This window comes from Callospermophilus lateralis, unplaced genomic scaffold (assembly GCF_048772815.1).
Source record: "Callospermophilus lateralis isolate mCalLat2 unplaced genomic scaffold, mCalLat2.hap1 Scaffold_63, whole genome shotgun sequence".
NCBI classification, from domain to species: domain Eukaryota; kingdom Metazoa; phylum Chordata; class Mammalia; order Rodentia; family Sciuridae; genus Callospermophilus; species Callospermophilus lateralis.
Window position 1 is genome coordinate 12,484,892 of NW_027514713.1, and position 20,407 is coordinate 12,505,298.

General features: G+C 32.9%; 1 pseudogene; it reads left to right on the forward strand.

Moving 5' to 3' along the window:
- Nucleotides 1-20,407, forward strand: part of LOC143389603 (kinetochore protein NDC80 homolog) — a 33,812-nt pseudogene that overhangs the window by 12,579 nt on the left and 826 nt on the right.

The window sequence follows — 20,407 nt, forward strand, 5'->3', positions numbered from 1 at the left end:
TATAGTTACTATAAAAAGGAATAGTGATATATCTGGCTTACATATTATCCTAAGTGTTTTCTAAAGACTAAATTAAAATACTGATATCTTAACTTTATTTTGTGTATTACTAATGAAGCACCCAGGCTGTTCTATAAAATAAACAATTTTAAATGATTGTTTTTTTTTTTTTTTTTTAATCTTTGGCGCTTGTGGGGATTTTTTGTTTTGTTTTTTTCTATTCTAAACTGGCTTATTGAAAAGTCCATGTCCTTATATAGGTAATAATAATATAGTCTTCTTTTATTTGATTCCTCCTAAAATGAAAGGGAATGCTGATTAAACTTTCTCTAAGATGAATTTAATAACATTGTTTTCTTTTAAAATAAAGTATGGAATGATTATTGATGAAAATAACTAATTTAATATTCTTTTCTCTTAAAGAACCGTCTAGAGTCATTAAGGAAGTTGAAAACTTCCTTACAAGAAGATGTTCAAAAATATCAGGTATACATGAGCAATTTGGAGTCTCATTCAGCCATTCTGGACCAGAAATTAAATGATCTTGATGAAGAAATTGCTAGAGTAGGTAAGCACAGCTAATGCTGAAAGAAATAATTCAGATGAATATTGTCCCATATATGCCAAGACCTTTGTTATCTATATCTATTTTGATTCTATGGTAAATTTTTATAGCTGGTTACCAAGTTTCCAATGCCTTTTCTGTTTTCTGAAGCTGCTGTAGCAAATTACTACAAACTTGGTAGTTTAAAACAATAAAAACTTACTCAGTCTATAGTAGTTACTGATGTTGTTTGTCCAAAAACCAATAGCATTACCCTCCCCCCAAGGACTTAGGGTGAATCTGTTCCTTGCCTCCTCCAGCTTTTGGTATTGGACAGTGTTCCCGAGCTTGTATAAACATCACTACATTCTCTGCCTTCATCTTTATATTGCCTTCCGTGTGTGTCTTTTTTTTTTAAAGATGATGAGATGGAGTTGCCAGATTACCTAGGCTGGCCTTAAACTTGCTATCCTCCTACCTCAGCCTCTCAAGGAACTGGGATTAAATGCTTGTGCCACTATGTTCTGTTTTCTTCTGTGTGATGTCTCCCTCTGCTTTAATGTTACAAGGATGCTTGTGATATTTAGAGCCCACATGCATAATCCAGGGCTATCTGCTTGTCCCAGTATTCTTAATCACATCTGCAAAAATCCTTTTCCAAATAAAGTAATGTTTACAAGTTCCAGAGATTAGGACTTCATATATTTGTGTCGCCATCATACAACCTCCTCCACTTTTTCAAGCACAAGCTCTCTAAAGTCAACAGGGACCTACCCTAAGAACACATGCTGCCTGATATGAGTGTGTGGTGTGTGTGTGTGTGTGTGTGTGTGTGTGTGTGTGTGTGTTATTCTATATTTTTTCGATTCTGCTTTGTAATTAATAAGCCAGACTCTTGATCTCTGCCTGTTTCAGTGTGCTCTGTCTTACTCTCCATTGCTACAAATAAAAGCAGCTCAGCAGCTAAATCTGAAAATAAGATGAAAAGATGCAAATACTACAATTCTCAAGAAGCAAAAGCACAACTAAAGAAACCCTGTTTGTATCCTGAGTCTCCCTATCCTTGTTTTCATAAACACATATCCATCTTAATTGTAAAATTGGCAAATACTGTGGCACACGTATTTGATAGCATCTAGAAGGAGAGCAAAGGAAGGTATCTACAAATCACAAAACTGTTGGGCTACAGTTTAAAAGTAAATACATGAAAAATTATCCTATTTACTTTCTCAAGAATTGGCCTTCTTGTATTTTATTTTAGGACTTTATAAGTTGAGTCTGTACCATGCAGAAATTATATAGATAATCCTCAGGTATTTTGATTTAACTCAGTCAATGGAGTATTGATCATCTGTCAAGTCAATGCTCGTAATTATCCCAAGAATTTGCTAATCAGTTTTCTTTTCTAAATGACTGTGATTATGTATGTTTAATTTGCTCTATACAAACTAAACTAGTCACTATCCTTCGTTTGTTCTCCATCATGACAAGGAACCATAACTAATTTATTATTCTAACAATATTTGTAATATAATTAAGTCAATACTTTCTAACATAAATACCTTCTGTTCCTTATTAGCATATAATTAAGATAATTGTCATATTTCCTACTTATGAAAACTTTTTCCCAAAAGTTGCAAACTGAATAGATAAAAGAGTAATACTTCAGCTATCATTTGTCATTTCAAAGTGGTTTAGCTTGAGAGATTAATTTTTTAACAATTAACCTAAGATGTCTTAATTTTTGGGAGTATTTTAACTTTCTTGATTATTTAAAGCCATTTGCAGCCAAGACTGTAAAAGAAATATTTAAACTCTAAACATATTTTTGAACAGGTATTTGTGATAAATACATAAAGTTTTTCCTAAATCAACATTAATTTATTTTAAGTTCAGATGAGGAGCTTCCCAAATATTGGGCTTGGTTATAACAAAGTTGAGCCAGACATGGGGTACACACCTGTAATCCCAACAGCTCAGGAGGCTGAGGCAGGAAGATCACAAGTTCAAAGCTAGCTTTAGCAACTTAGCACAGCCCTGCAACTTAGCAAGAACTTAGTAAGACCCTGTCTTAAAAAAGAAAAAGAAAAAGAACTGGGGATATGAGTAAGTGGTTAAACAACTCTGGGTTTAATTCCTGGTACCAAAAAAATGACATATCGATCCTGTCAGCACTCAAGATGATGTTCTTTACCCAGTTAGTCAACTCCTTCCCTTTATCCCAACTTGTTATAAAAATATTATCATATCTGTGTAAGGCATGAGTCAGGATGTTGGAAAATACTGATTTATTTAAATTAAAACTTTTATCTTTTTAAATATATTTTAGATATTCATGGACCATTTATTTATCTATCTATCTATCTATCTATCTATTTATTTATTTATATGCAGTGCTGAGAATCAAACCCAGTGCCTCACATGGTAGGCTAAGCAAGCGCGCTACCACTAAGCCAGAACCCTAGCCACATTGTGGATGTGGTTTTTCTGGCTATTTGAAGAGTCATCCATTGGGCCTGGAGTTGTGGCTCTGTGATAGAGTGCTTGCCTAGCATGTGTGAGGTACTGGGTCTGATTCTCAACACTGCATACAAATAAATAAAAAAAATAAAGTTGAATTTTTCTTAAAAAGTCATCTATTAAAAGCATTTAAATGAATATTAACAGAAACAGACTACCCCTCTTACCCCTCTTAAGTACAAATATTCTTAATTGTAATTATTATGTATTAGGTTACAGTTTTTTCATATACTACTTTCTGAAAGCCATAGTAAGACAATAGAGAAATAAGATACTAACAGAATTTTAACTGTATTATTTCTAAGAATGTTATTAGCAAAGTGAGACCTAAATTAGCCAAAAGAAGAAGAAATATGTATATGCACAACTTGGATAGTTAGACATCAGTCCTGTTAAATAATGGCATCAGTTTTCTTGTAGTAATTGAAGAAGTTAAAAGTTTGTTTTTTTTTTCCAATTCAGAACTAGAATGTGAAACAATAAAACTGGAGAATGCACATCTACTGAATGTTTTTGATAACCAGAAGTACTCAGTTGCAGACATAGAGAGAGTAAATCATGAAAAAAATGAATTGCAGCAGACCATTAATAAATTAACCAAGGAGCTGGAAGATGAACAATAGCAGTAATGGAATGAAGAGTAAAAGTATGCCAGAGGAAAAGAGGCGGTGAGTCGTACCATTTTGGGTGGCAACTCATCAGAGTTGACCTTTTTAAAGGTCTGTTCCAATTAAGAACTTGGAGGGTAGACTACATTGGCTAAAGAGGTAAAATTGTCTAACACTGACATTTAGCATGACTAAAATACTCATTACTTTTATGTCAATTCAGTAACACTTTCTCACAGTCATATTTAAGGTATACTGTATTTTATTACAGGGAACGAATAAACAAAATAATCTCTCTTAAGACCATGAAATAATTTTCATAAATCCCATCTGAAAAGGAAGAAATGAATCTCTCTTTATATACCTATTCACTCTTCATACAATTCTGTAACAGCCACTGTGTGCCACTTACTCTGCTGATATACGGGAAATAAAGATAAAAATGTAAAGACTCTTCCATCAAGAAACATCTGACCTAGCCCAGCATAGTGGCAAATACCCATAACCCCAGCCTCTCAGAAGGCTGAGGCAGAGATAACAAAAGTTTGAGTCCAGCCTCAGCAACTTAGCAAAACAGTGTTCCAAAACAGAAAATAAAGATGACTGGCCATGTAGGTCAGTGGTAGGGTTCCCCTAGGCTCAATCCCCAGTGCAGTTCTGCCAAAAAGGAAGAAAGGAATCTCCTTATATTCTCTATTGTGAGATCAAATTCTAATAGATATTTGCACAAGGTGTTAAGGAAGCATATAGTATAACTAACCCAGATTTAGTGTGCATGATGTGGGGAAATGGATGAGAAGGTTTTTAGAAAAGGCTTCCTTTAAGAGATAACACTTCAAATTGAATTAGGAAATATAAGAAAGAGTTAACATGGCAACTCTTTTGTGCTTGAATTAGCAAAAAAGGAATATATGGGAAAGCTCAGACTAAGCAGCCTAATGTACAAGCTTTTCTTGTAGTTTAAAAGACCAAACTTTTCTTGTAGTTTATAAGACCTGAAAACTCTCAGAACTTAAAAATTATAAAGAAGTATAATCACCTCTTCAGAAAAGTGTTATTTTTGGCAATGTGAAAAATGTGTTGGAAGGGAGCAAAACAGTTAAATAAGGATCTGTATCAGTAATCTAGGGAGAAATTACAAGCTAAATTTAGGTAATGCTAATAGGGATTCTAAGAAGTGAGTGGATTCTAGCTACTTAGAAGGTACAGTAAATGAGAAAATGAAGGAGAAGGGGAGCATCCATGTGTCTAGCTTTCACAGTTGGGTGAGTAATAGTACCACTCACTTGGGAAAAGAAGAGAAATAAGAAATAAGTCAGGAATGGGGATAGAGGTATTGTTTATATGCGGCATTCAGGACATAATAAATTATTGTATATATGGGTTTAGACTTCAGCAAAAAAGAACCAAATTACTTAGCCTAAGCTTAATTTTATAGATAATACTTTAATACTTTAGCCAACATTGTTGATAAAGTAGACATTCTGGCCATATGAATTTCTAGGTAATGAAAAGTTACTCTTATTTTTGTAGGCAGTCTTCATTATTCCTGCCACACTTAATTTTCATGCATTCTTTACTCTTGCTTATAGCCTATTAGTTCCAGTTATCTTTTTTTTTTTTTTTTGTAAAAAAGCGTTTAAAGGGCTTTTTTTTATTTAATGGAGAAAAATAGAGAGTAGAGAGTTTCAGACTTACATTTTTTCTTTAAAGTTTTTCATTCTTTAATTTTCATTTATAATGTTTGCTTATTAGTAGATTTAGTTTGAAAATCTAAACCTCAATGAGAAAAATTTATCATTTGATTTTTGTTCCAAAATAATGATTTTTTATCTTTTAACCTCTAGTAATTTCCTTATTACAGTTTTAAAAAATGTTTTTAGTTATAGTTGAGCACAATATCTTTATTTTGTTTGTTTATTTTTATGTGGTGCTGAAGATTGAATCCAATGCCTCATATGTGTGAGGCAAGCACTCCACCAGTGGGCTACAACCCCAGCCAGTATTTATTACACATTCATCACATGAAAAAAAATTGTTAAAACACAGCAGCTTAGTTTTCCCTAAGGGGGAAATACTAGTTTCTATTCCTGGTCACATTTATAAACTGCATTATAGACATAATCAAAGAGATTTGGTTTTTGTTTTTGTTTTGTTTTATTGTTTGCAGTGGTGAGGTTCAAACCCAGTGCCTCTCAAGGGCTTTATCACTGAGCTACATCCTCAGCCTGCAGATAATTTCTTGAACATTCAGATTTTAACTGATTTATGGAAAGTGTGAATTTTACATACCGATATATATGAATCTCAATATGAAATGGACAGTTCAATATTAACAAATCTTTACCTTGTTTCTTTACCAAGTTTTACATAATTCTGCTCTTTCCTTAGCCATCTGTTTCCTTTCTTCTTCCTGACATTGCTAGGTAAACTCACCAGTTGTTTATCAAGGAGAAAAAGGGAAATTTATAGGAAATAGGTGTTGGAGTAGTAGCTCAGTGATAGAATGCTTACCATATGTGAGTCTGTGGGTTCAATCCCAACAAAGAGAAGGAAAGGGAGATGGCCTCTGGTGGTAAGACAAAGTCTTCAAACCTAGCCTAGAATTTCATAAACCTCGGGTTTAGCCCTGGATTTGCCACTACCCACCTATGTGACCTTGTCATGTCATCTAACCTCCCATAGTCTCCATTTGCTTCTTCAGGAAATTGAACATGGTTAGACTTAATCAGTGTATCTGAAATTAATTACTTCACTTACCTTATTTCACCAGCACTGTACAATAAAGGGAAGTTATGAATTTCTGATCTAGGTGAAATCTAAGTTTAATAAACTACAATTATTAGTTGGATGACTAGGCTGAATGGAGGAAAAAATGAGGAATTGGGAAAGCAGTAGACTGGGGATGAGCCAGAGCAAGGCCATGGACAGTGCAAACAAAATTTTGAGAAGTGGGTTCCTAAGAATGAGTTAAGAGAGATATTAAAGGATGGTGGCAGTACACAAAAGATCAGTATGAACATTTCATTCATTTATCATCCCACTCTGGGACTAATTTTTGTTTCACATCTCAACTTTGGTATTAGCCTTCTGGAGTTCTATGCTGAGATGGACATTGTACTAAATCTATATTCATCAGGAAAGTGTGTAATAAATTTTTGCTGTGGGAATTGATGTGGGAAAGAGGAACTAGAGACACGTGTGTCACATGTTTGCTTTCTGTACAGTTTGAAGAAAAGAACAGAAAAAACTACTCCCAGCATCATTTAGCATAAGGACAAATAGAACTACATACTTTAATGATTCCAAGACAGCCAGTATATTATAGTAAAGTAATAGAAACAATTTCCTAATTGATTATTAGAAAAATCTTAATATACAAGTAGTATTGCTTTGAGATCTAATGTTTTTTTTGAAATTAAAAATTATTTGCCATTGCATTTCTTTACTCAAACTTTATGAATATTTAATAGTTATTAAAAGCCAAGTGCATATTAAATGGAGAAAGCACTATAAAAATAAGTTGCCTAGAATCTGCAATTTATTTATTCAATCAAATAGTAAACATCTACTGTATGCCAAGCATTGTTGTAGATACAGTAGATACAGCTGTTTTCATGGTGATTACATTCCAGTAGTGAAAGTGAGTGATTTATTTTGTCAGTTAATGATGATTGCTATAGAAAAAAAAGAAAAGTGAGGTTTGAGAAAAACCATGGGGTCTACATTAGAAGGGAGAACTTTCTGATAACATAATTTAAAATATTTTTATCAAAACAGTTAAGATAGCATTTTGAAACTTAAATAATTAAATTTCACTTATTTTAAATAAATTAAATGTTTTAATTTGTACATTGACAAAACTAAGGTTTTTATTTATGTTTCATAATTTCTCTGTCTAGCATTTGGAAAAGTAAGTATTAGTTAAAATCTAAATATGAACACTTATTCTAAATTGTTTATCAGGTAAATGGAAGAATAGTAATATAATACTTACCAATTAATTATAGGCTTAAAATTATTCTATAGATTTAGTATGAATAAAACCTTTCATCTTTTATGTATTTTTAAGTTGCCACCCTTATTACTAAAAATTACTAAATCACTAAACTACTAAAAATAGTCATAACATTTTATATAAAATTGCAGAAATGCCATTTGAAAACCATATGAAATAGGGCTACTTTATTTTTAACATTTCTTTTTGTGTTCTTTCCTTAGATTGAAAGACAATTAGAAGAATATCACAAACTGGCTAGAAAATTAAAACTTCTTCCTAAAAGTGCTGAGAATTCCAAAGGTTATGACTTTGAAATTAAGTTTAATCCTGAAGCAGGAGCCAACTGCCTCATCAAATACAGGGCTCAAGTTTATGTAAGTAAATTATGAGATTGTTATCTGTAAGAATTTGAACTTAAATATGTCAATATCCCAGGACTAAAGAGACAGAACTTCTTGGTCTTCTTTCTTCTTGGTGGTAGAAATCTTGTCTTTGTTATAGCTCACTCTTCAAAGTATAAAACCTCTTCTTCTCTAGCTACTTTATTCAACTATCCAGTAAGTAATTAATGTATATACAAGACAGACACCAAGACTACACAGACAAGCATGACAACCTTTGCTCCTAGTCCCCTCATGGGAGAAAGATATAAATGAATGAATGACAAATATGTGCTCTATTGGAAGTCTTTACAAGATATACCATGATTGGTTTTTCCCAGGTAGCAATAAAACTCCAGAGATGATGACCATGTAATGAAATCTTGAAAACTGAAATATTCATGGGATGGTGTGTGAAAAAGGACACACAGGAAAGCATAAGATGTAATAATGCATTAAGGAATACCAGCAGTCAACAATGAGAAATCTATGCCTAATTTTGCAACATGACCAAGGAAATAATTTTGGGAAGAAAAATTTTAGTTTGCTCTATCACAATGTCTTACTTATTCATAAATTTTAATATTTTATTGGCCCCTTAAAATGCCCTCTTTCATGATAATTACATTTGGGGGGGGTTGTTTTGTTTGTTTGTTTTTTGTAAGTGTGGGGGTTATTGGGGATTGAACTCAGGAGCACTCAACCACTAAGCCATATCCCCAGCCCTATGTTATATTTTATTTAGAGACAGGGTCTCAGTGAGTTGCTTAGTGCCTCATTTTTGCTGAGGCTGGCTTTGAACTCCTAATCCTTCTGTCCCAGCCTCCTGAACTGCTGGGATTAAATGGGTGTGCCATTGCACCCTCCTGATACTTAGCTTTTTGAATAGAAGGTTGCACTTTTTCCCTTAAGAATAATTCAACAAATATTAATTGAATATATATTATGTTGCAGACCATAAAATACGTAGATAAAACCTTTACTTTCCTGGAGATTAGTTTATTAGTGAACTGAAATGGGTTAAGTTAGACTTAGCCAGATATAGTAGTACATGCCTATAATTTCTTCTACTCAAGAGACTGAGGCCGGAAGATGGCAATTTCAAGATCAGCCTCAGCAATATAGTGAGCCCCTTTCTCAAAATAAAAAATTGACATGCCTGGGAATATAGATCAGTTGTAGAAAACCACTATTTAAAAATTTACTCCAAATTTTTAAAGACCACCATAATGGCCTATGAGTTTTTCTTTTGGAATGATGGAAATGTTTAGAACTAGGGATATGTTTACATAGCATTGAGAATCTCTAAATGCCACTGAATTGCACACTTAATTTTTTATTTCAGTTTAACCATCTTAAAATGTGAATTTCACCTCAATAAAAGAAAAGCATAATGAGAAGCAACAAAGTAGTGATGAAATTAAAATCTGTCGGACAGAAGACAAACATAGAAAAAAAACAAGTTGAGAATGATAAAACAAAAGAGGAGTAAGAGAAATGGATCTATCTGGAGAACATAGCATAAAAATACAACCTACATATAAATTGTTTTCCAAAAATTACAGCAGTAAGGTGGGCATGGTGTAGCACACCTGTAATCCCACCTGTTCAGGAGGCTGAGATAAGAGAATCACAAGTATGAGGCAAACCTCAGCAATTTACAGAGGTCCTAAGCAACTTAGCAAGACACGGTCTCAAAAAATACAAAGGGCTAAGGATGTAGCTAAATGGTATGGCATCCCTGGTTTCAGTCTCCAGTACCAAAGAAAATAAGAAGAAAAAGAAGAACGATTACTTCAGTAAACCTAGTGTACCTACAAAATGTATGGAAGTGAATTTCCAGAATAGATGAGTAATTCTTTAACTTTGCAAGTATTAAAAACCAAAAGTGAGTTATATTCTACAGGTATAGAAATTACATTAAACATAGTTTTAGTTTCTTAGTAATGTTGTATTAAATTAAAAATATAACAGCTTTCCAGGCACATACCTTTATAATCTAGCTAGTCAGAGGCCAAGGAAGGAGGATGACAAGTTCTAAACCATCTTGGACAATTTACCAAGCCACTGTCTCAAATTATTTTTTAAAGGGTTGGGGATGTAGTTCAGTGGCAGAATGTTTGCCCAGCATGCACAAGGCCCTGGGTACAATCCCCATGATAGAAATAAATCCCTGTATCACAATTTACATATTCCACATAAAATAAATTTTATAATTACCTTTCACTAACATTCTCATGTTTTGTATAGGTACCCCTCAAGGAACTCCTGAATGAAAATGAAGAAGAAATTAATAAAGTTCTGAATAAAAAAATGGGTTTGGAGGATACTTTAGAACAAGTAAGTAATGAAACTTAGATTAAAGCAAAAATAAGTTTTTTTAAGCCTAATATTAAATGTGATTTGTGGTTTCTAGTTGACTAAAACAACTTTCAGAATGACTTGAAACTTGAAAGACTTTGAGCAGAAAATCTTGGGGAAAGAAAGTTTTATAAAATGCCTACTATAGTCTAGGCCTCATGTTAGTATTCTAAAGATAAACCTACCCTTCAAGGGCTCCCACTTGGAGAAAAAGGCTGACATTTCTGCAGTTATGCTAATCAGATTTGCATTTTTGTAAAACCCTTTAAATTATGGGAAAATGTGGCTTAGAAAAGATGCAACTGAAAATTAAACCAATCTATTCATAGTAGAAACAGAGGGAAAGGGACATGTTTAGGAAGTGTTAAGAAGGTAAATAAATTCCAAGGATTTAATGACCAAGCTCGGAGAAAAAGAAGTTCTATAATGACTTCCAGATTTCTGGTATGGGCAACCGAATGGACTATAGTGTATTACCTAGAGGAAGAAAAGTGAGAGAAAAGTTGAAGCAGTAGATTCAGAGCATGAGAGAGACCAGGGCTTAAAATAGTTTTAATAGTCTTTAGCACACATATGATAGCTGAATCCATGGATGTGGGTGATATTTCTTGGAATGTATAAATAAAATAGCAGAACATTGAATCCTGAGAAACAAGGAGATTTAAGGGATCGAGAAAGAAAAAAAAAAACATTCTGGAAAAATACTTAGAAAAACTGGACAAAATAGCTAGAGTGTTATTTATTTTGAAGAAGAGAATATGTAGTAGAAGCCAAAATATGGGAGATTTTAAGAAGAAAGTAATCAGTAATACCTGATGCTAATGAGACTAAAGACTTAAACCTTTTTTCAGTTTGACAATAATCTAATCAAGATAAGATGACATAGGAAAAAATAGCAATTGGAAATAGCAAAGATTATAGAAATTAATAAATTGGAATAATGAAGCTAGTCAATCTGAAAAGTATTTACAGATAATTGCCAAAACTATTCAGGTAAAAGAAGGAAAATGTGAAGTAAGAAGTAGACAGTTTATAGAGAGATGGTGGAAATTCATTTGAATTACAGAGTAATTCATGTGAACAAAAATCTTACTGGAAGGGCTAAGGATGTGGCTTAGTGGTAGAGCACTTACCTAGCATGCACAAGGCCCTAGGTTGTATCCCCAGCAGGGCAAAAATAAAAATAAAATTAAAAGGATTCTATAAAAATCCTATCCTTAAAATTGTTTTTTATCAAATTGAATTACAGCATGAATAATACAAATCTCAAAATTGACTCAAAATAAAATGTCAAAACAATTAAGTAACCAGAATCAAAAGTACAGAGTAATTAGCTCTCCAAAAAGATTTTAATAACAGGTGATTTTTACAAAAGTTCATTGTTTTCAATTATTGAAGGTCAGATGATTTTCATGACATGTAAATTGTTAAAAAGCACAGAGACCTAATTCATTCTTAAAGGCTATTGTATACCAAAACAAAAAACATCACAAAAGAATGTCAAACCAATCACACTTACAAGCCATGGATGTGGGTGATATTTCTTAGAATGTATAAATTAAAAAACAGAATATAGAATACTAAGCAACAATGATATTTAAGGGATCAGAAAAGGAAAAAAAAGATTCTTTTTATGTTTTATATTCTTACAAATGTAAATGTACAGGTAAACTTAAATATTTGCCACTGAATTTTAATTAGTAAATATTTTCTTGAGTGTCTCTGTGGCTGGTACTACAATTAGTGTTGGTAGTACTATTATAGTACAGCTCTTGCCTTTTCGATTGAAAAGACAGGTATGAAAACAATTTCTTCTATCATAACATTTTTGTAGTATAAATAAGCTGTGTATTCTTATATTACCCTAAGGTAAGCATAGGAGTCTTTCTGAAAGATGCAGTAACTGAACTGAGCTAGGACTTCATCAGTGGATACACAGAAATTTACATGTGTGCCCTAATTAAAGGCCCAGAAACCAAAGTACACAGCTTGTTAACAAATTACAAGAGTGTTAAGTGTGATAAAAGAAAAGCCTGGGGAAACAATAATCTAATTAGTATTAACTTGTCCTTACATACTGGGAGCATTTTTATTCTATAGGCAATGGGGCCATTGAAGATTTTTAAGTAAGAATGATAATCACCTATGCATTTGGCATTTTGAAAAAATAGATGAGGTTCATGAGCCAGAAACATAGACTTAGGAGACTAAATTATATCCTGTGTAATAAATGAAAAGGACCCACAACAAGGTACTACATACAGTGAGGATGGAGAAAAGAAATTGGAAGGCGGAGACAACAGAATTCAGTACTGAAGTGAACAGTTGGATGTGAAGGCTAGAAAAGTGAAATAAAGAATGTCTAGGTACATTGTATCTGGCAAATTGGCATGTGATGTTGTTCTTTACCTTGATATTTGATGAGAGAGAGGTACAGAACAGAATTGTTGCAGTCTGGGATATGCTGAGTTTCGGGTCTCTGGGATATCAAAGTATAAAATCAATATGTGTATGTATGTATGTATATTTTAGCAGGGAGGTTGTTAAAGTCAAAGGATCTCCCAGATGTGATGTGAGAGAGCACTCTCCCAAGTGAGCAAGTGAGACTACAGCCAGGATCAGAATCCTGGAAGAACATCTATATCCAAATTATGAATAGAAAAAGAAATGTAAAGGAATGTGAAGAGGGACTTTCCAAGACTTAGAGATGAAATCAGGAGATTCCATGGTCTTAAAAACCAAGGAAAGGCTTTTTGAAAAGAAGCTATTAGTAACCACAATTAGTACTAAAATGACAAATAGAATTAAATATCTGAAAGGTATTTAATAAGTATAATCATTTCATTACCTTATCTTTTCCAAATAAACTAAGCTTTTCCAAAAAAAAACATATTTTTTTAAATTTCATTCTTGTATGTGAAGAGTCATCATCTCAAGAAAAAAAAAGCCTGTCAGCTCTTTATACATTTTTCTTTTTTCTATTTCCTGTGGGAAATATTTTCTTGACCTACCTGAAGAAAACTTTTAATCATAGCCATCAACTGGTATCAGCAGTTATCAAAAGGAAATAAACTTTAGACACAGTTCTTCAGTTTGGGTTTCAAATTATTTCCAAGGTCAAACTTCAACAACATTAAATATGATTACCTTATTAATCTTTCAAAAGAATATATAACTATAACCAAGTAGCAAGTATTATGCAATAAAATTAATATAAAAAAGTCTCTTTTAACATCTCAGAGAGTGAACACACAAATAGGAAGCTACATATATATGAAGTATATAAAATATAAAATATATAAAAAATCTAGACAGCAAAAATAATTTATACTTATGAATATGTTGGTATAACAATATTAAAAATATGTAATAATGTGATGTGTATAATATTTATATAATATATGTGAGTATTTATAAAACACTCCCACAGCCACCACTAGAAATACATATTAGTACTTTGAGTTTTTTGTTTTTGTTTTTATTTGTTTTTGGTTTGGTTTTTTGGTTGTTGTTTTTATGTTTTGCTTTTTGTTTTTGTGGTTTTTTTGAGTTGCTAGGTATCAAACCCAGGGCCTCACACGTGCTAGGTAAGCACTCTACTGCTGAGCTACATTACCAGCCCTAGTAATCTTATTTTAAAGTTTCTTTGGAATCAGTTCCTCTTTGGAGAATAATAAAATGTTTAAACAAACAATAGATTGGGAGTCAAAAAAACTAGAAAAAATAACATTGGTATAGTTAGTTGATTGAGAATATAAAAGTTAGCCAGTCAAAGTGGCTCATGCTTGTAATACCAGTTCCTTAGGAGCCTGAGGTAGGAAGATCACAAGTTCAAGGCCAGCCTAGGCAACTTGTCTCAAAAAATGAAAAAAAGGGCAGTGGGTGTTGTTCAGTAGTAGAATTCTTGCCTGTAGAGCCCTGGATTCAATCCCCAGTATTGCCTAAACAAATGATAACAGAAAGAGAATATAAAATTATATGATATGTTAAATTTCTTTGATGTATAGTTATGATTCTCAACTAAAGTTTTATTCCCCTAGTTGAATACAATGATAACAGAAAGCAAGAGAAATGTGAGAACACTGAAAGAGGAAGTTCAAAAGCTGGATGATCTTTACCAACAAAAAGTTAAGGTAAGAACTTGGCTAATTTGTTCAAGTTAGCCAAAACTGTGTCATGATTGACTTAGCATATAGTCTAACATTAAAACTGAAATCTTTATGTTTGATTGTCTTCTCTTAAAATTTATTGTAAATCATTTATCCTGTCCTTTAAAGTACATTTTTCTGGATTCAGGTTATTTCACCATAGAACACATCTGGTATTTTATACTTGCATATATGATTAAGTATTCTTACAAGACAAAAACATATTTTAAACATATGTCTTCTACCTTTTTATAGAGATTCAGTGTTATATACTCCTAAACTTGAACACCAGTAAAGTCTTTTTGTATGCATAATTGCTCATCAAGAGTTATTGTGTTGCTGGGTGGGATTAAAAACAAAAAATAGTCACTGCATGCCTGTAATCCCAGCTGCTTCAGAAGCTAAGGTTGGAGAATGGCAAGTTTAAAGCCAGCCTCGGAAACTTAACCCGAACCTGATTCAAGATAAAAAGGATTGAGGATGAAAACTATTTTCATAAAATCTAGAAGGCAGATAAAATATTAAGATTGATTCTTAATTACTTTATATGTCACCCCCTGACCAGCATTTTACTTAGAGAAGTATTCAAATGACTCTGTTCATTACTACTTAAACAATTTAAGTGAAATTTTGAGCTATACCATTACTAATGCCAGCAAAGTATCAGGAATTGAAAACTTTTTCTTATTCTGTATATTAGGAACCCATGCATTTTGTTGTTGTTGTTATTGTTATTGTTTTTTTAAGTAGTATCAAAATTTTAGAAAATTTACCACAAAATATGATCTATATGTGAGATATTTAATAATAAATTTTGTTTTATCATGTATGCTCCATGACAGTGCTTAAATTTATTCTCTGAAGCACTTAAATGAAAGACTTTAGGATACATGCTTTATCTTCAAAAACCTAGAAATTGTATTTGGGCTTATTTGTGCACAGTTAATGCCATTGTGAAATAATGACCTAAAAAATTCAGGCTTATAGAAAAAATTGTCAAAAAGAAAATAAAATAGTCAGACTTGAAAATTCCAAATTAAAGCTATACAGACCTCTTGAAAAGGTCACATCTGTGTTATATTTATAATACAGAATTCCCAATGGCAATTGTGGTAAGCATCCTGAGAATACAAATGATGCAATCTGGATTATTTTAAAATTCTTTATGTACTTTTAAAAATCTACCTTGAATATATGTAATATGAATATCAAAAACATGTAACCATGACTTTATCCTAATAGGAAGCTGAGCAAGAGGATGAAAAATGTGCCAAAGAGCTTGAGTCCTTGGAGAAACATAAGCACCTGCTGGAAAGTGCTGTTAATGAGGGCCTCAGAGAAGCTATGAATGAGTTAGATGCTGTTCAGCAGGAGTAAGTTCATCTCACCAAGATTTATTTCTTTATTAGTTGCTTATAATTTCTATAAATCTATATCTTTTTTTTTAATTCCTATTTGTGTTGGAGAGAGTGGTGAATAGAACTTAATCTGAACAACTTAAAATGTTAGATACATTCTTCTACTGTTATAGTTATTGCCTGAAGAAAATGATTCATTTTAAATTTAATTGATTAGTGAATTTTAATCCCTGAAATCAAAATAACATTTAAAAAAATATATTTATATTTTTAGTTGTAGTTGGACACAATACTTTTATTCCATTCATTTATTTTTATGTGGTGCTGAGGATCAAACCCAGGTCCCCACACATGCTAGGCGAGTGCTCTACCAGTGAGCCACAATCTCAGCCCCACAAAATAACATTTTAAATCAATTCAAATAAATTTGACTTTTTGAGAGTGAACTTTAATAAGCCCCACTAAACTTTTTTTTAATTTCCTAGAAATTATGTGTATTATATAGTAAAATGTGATTATATTATAAATTATAGAGTCATTGTTCTGTAATACATCTTATACTTTGCTAATAATTGCCATGCTGTGCAAAATAATGCAGTAAAAATTATAGCACTTATAGGAAAATTGGTATTAGGCACAACGCTCAAAAACTACATCAGTGACACACATGAGCAAATAATGATGACCTAATAAAAACTTATAGCATAACTGTACACATGTTAAATACTTATGAAATATGCAAATGCAAAATAAACATGGGATCTTTCACCTTAAAAAGACATACAATTTCCTTTGAGAAATGGGGATTCAGTGGGTTGTAGCCTCTGAGTTGTTATGAGGAGGTAGAAGGAGATTTATCTGATATGGAATGGAAAATTTTATAACACTGGTTGTGGATGCATGTCATGATCACATTTGCAGTGAACTGAGAGAGTACACTTTTGAAGTATGTGCTTGTGTATATTTTGTGTGTACCTTAATTTCTGGATATAGCTGGGTGCAGTTTTCAACATTCATCAAATATTTCTCAAGGAGAAAATTGGCATAAGCCAGCACAAATTTGCATTATTCTCATATCCCTACCAGATTTTTGAAATTGATTTAAAGTTGCATAGGAAGAATTTTAGCCAAACTATGTATTAACTATAAAAATGTTGCATTCTTTCTTTGCAGAATATTCTGCTTTTTTGTGATTACATTGTGCAACCTAAATAAAAATCAACATACTAAATAATTAATCCATAATATTCTGTGTACATTGATATGAATATATACATTTTTCAAGTCTTATATGGCCCTCAAATAACTTAAAGACATCTCACTCTGAGGTTGCAAGGACAATACTTGAGAAAGTGACACATCTTCATTTCTTTATTTGTAGTCTAGGGATAAAACACACAGTAGAGGTTTATTTGATCTCTATTTTGTTTTGAATTTGAATTCCTAAAGGTAAGATTTCCACTCCCCTCTTTGCAATTTTCTGTCTTCTCTTAAAACATTGTGTTATAATCCATTTGGAGACTTAGGTAAGCTCATTTAGGGCTGGGGATGAAGCTCAGTGGTAGAGCACTTGCCTAACATGCACAATTCCCTGCATTCCATCCCCAAAGCCATAAGATAAAATTTTGGTGCTCTTGGTTTTGTTGGCTTACAAAGCATCTTTGAAAAATATTATTTCTGTTTTAATGATTGATAGCTAGAACTAAAGGAATTACATGTATAGTAAGCATCACAGGCTAACCACAGCTTTGTTTTATTGAATATGAAAATAGGAAGTGTGCCAACTAGACCTGATATATTAATTTATTTTCTAGACAACTTAAAAAAACGTTTTTATTCTTCAGGTACCAACTAGTTGTGCAGACTAAAAATGAAGAAAGATGAAAAGTCAGAAATAACCTGCAGCATCTTTTTGAAATGATTGCTACACATGTAGGGTCTGTGGAGGTAAGTGTGAAATTCTTTAAAACTTTAATATATTTCTGCTCTGTCTCTATAGGAATTAATATAGTTAATTTCATTTATATGAAAATATCTTAGTAAAAATTTGTCAGAAAAATTCTGTCTAATGGTGTAACCAGGGAATATAAGAGAATGTGTGTGCATTTTATAAAGTAATCTGTTTTGTTCACATAAATGACATACAATAATATTTTCATATCAACAATCTATGATGGTATTGCCCCGGGCCATGTTCAACTTAACAAAAATATATGAGAACATTTGGGATTTAATTAAGATTGAGAAGAAAGAACATATCTTTATAATAAGTGTTTTTTCTTTCTGTAATTTCATGTAAATGCAGAATAAAGTATTTCTGAAATATGAGGTTTTGCCTTATCCCTAGCTTTCCAATAGCTTAGTAGTATACCAATAAAACTATTTATCCAGTGCTGAGGCTGTAGCTCAGTGGTAAAATTCTTGCTTTGCATTTGTGAGGCACTGGGTTCAATCCTCAGCACCACATAAAAATAAATAAAGATACTGTGTGTTCATTCACAACTAAATAAAAAAAATAACTATTCCCCAAACTTATAATGCTAAGCCCTAAAAGCTAAGATAAATTCCTGAACCATAGAATTCCTGGGTACTTTTTTTGGGTGATAATGTATTTTCAGTTGAAAATGGCTTAAAAAATACTCATCACATCACCTTAATAGGCTTTCATTTGTTCGAAATATGAGCATATGCTGCCCTACTTCCCATCATCTCTCCTGAAACACCTTGAAACTGCTGCTTTCAAAACATAAGTAAGAAAGAATTAATATCCAGAAATATGATGGCCTTTAAAAATAAATAAAAATAGTGAAAGACCCAAATGAAAATTTCAGAAAAGCACAAATGAAGCAATAAACATGAAAATATATACCATATTCCACATTCAAGAAGTTGGCCAAAGCCTAGAGCGGTGGCACACACCTGTAATCCCAATAGCATGGGAGGCTGAGGCAGGAGGATCATGAGTTCAAAGCCAGTCTCAGCAAAAAGCAAGGCACTAAGCAACTCAGCAAGACTCTGTCTCTAAATAAAATACAAAATAGGACTGGGCATGTATCTCAATGGTCAAGTGCACCTGAGATTAGTCCCCAGTAAACCACCCCCCCCCCCCAAAAAAAAAGGCCAAGAAAACTTGGCCAAATATTAATGTTTAATAATTCCCAATGTAGAGAGAGAAATTCTCATGTACTGCAGTGGTTGTATAAATTGATATAACAGTTGTAGAAAACAACATGGCAATCCTTAACATAACTATGCACCCTGGGTTTATTTTTTTTAATAACTTTATTTTATTTATTTATTTTTGTATGTGTGCTGATGGTCAAACCCAGTGACTCATATGTGATAGGTGAGCACTCTACCTCTAGGTCACTGTATTGAGTTGAATAGTGCCACCCAGAATTCTTGTTTTACCTCGATCTCAGAATATAACATTATTAGGAAGCAGAGTCTTTGCACAGGTAATTGGTTGAAATCATATTGGATTAGCACAGGCCCTAAATCCACTATCTGATGTCCTTATAAGAAATCCATATGAAACAGAGGTAGAGATTAGAGTGAGTGATGCTGCTGTAAGCTGAAGAGCACTAAGAATTTCCTGGAACTGCCATAAACAGAGAAGAAGCAACAAAGGATTCTCCCCTGTATCCTTCAGAGAGCACCATCCTACTTACATCTTTTTTTTTTTTTAGAAAGAGTGAGAGAGAATGACAGAGAGGGAGAGAGAGAGAATTTTAATATTCATTTTTTAGTATTTGGCGGACACAACATCTTTGTGTGTTTGTGGTGCTGAGGATTGAACCCGGGCCGCACGCATGCCAGGCGAGCACGCTACCGCTTGAGCCACATCCCCAGCCCTCCTGCTTACATCTTGATCTCAGACTTCTAGCCTGAAGAATTATGAGAGAATAAATGTCTGTTATTTTAAGCCACCTAGTTTGTGTTGATTTTTTTATGGTATCATTCACAATAGCAAAAAAAAAAAAAATAACATGGTATGCTAGTATCTTATGATTGCTAAAACTAATTATCAGCAACTTAATTAATGTCTTAAAATAGCATATGTTCATTACCTTGCAGTTAGGGAGGTTAGAAGTCTAATGTGGGTTCACAGGGCTGCAGCCCTTCAAGGGATTTAGGGTAGAATCCATTTCTTTCCTTTTTCCAGCTTCTAGAGTCCCCTACAGTCCTTGGCTTGTAGCTCCTTCTTCTATCTTCAAAGCCAGCAGCAAGGTAGATTTCTCCTCTCTTCCCTCTTCTGTTTTCTTCTCTCTCTGGCTCTGATACAACTAATTCCCTCTTATAAAGACCTTGTGGTTACATTGGGCCTACCAAGATAATGCAGAATAATCACCTTTTCATGAGATTCTTAGCTTTAAAAAAGAAAATTAAAAACCTTTTAATCACATCTGTAAAGTTCCTTTACCATACACAATAGCATAGCCACAGATTCCTGGAATTAAGGCATGATCAGCTCTGGGGAGATCATTG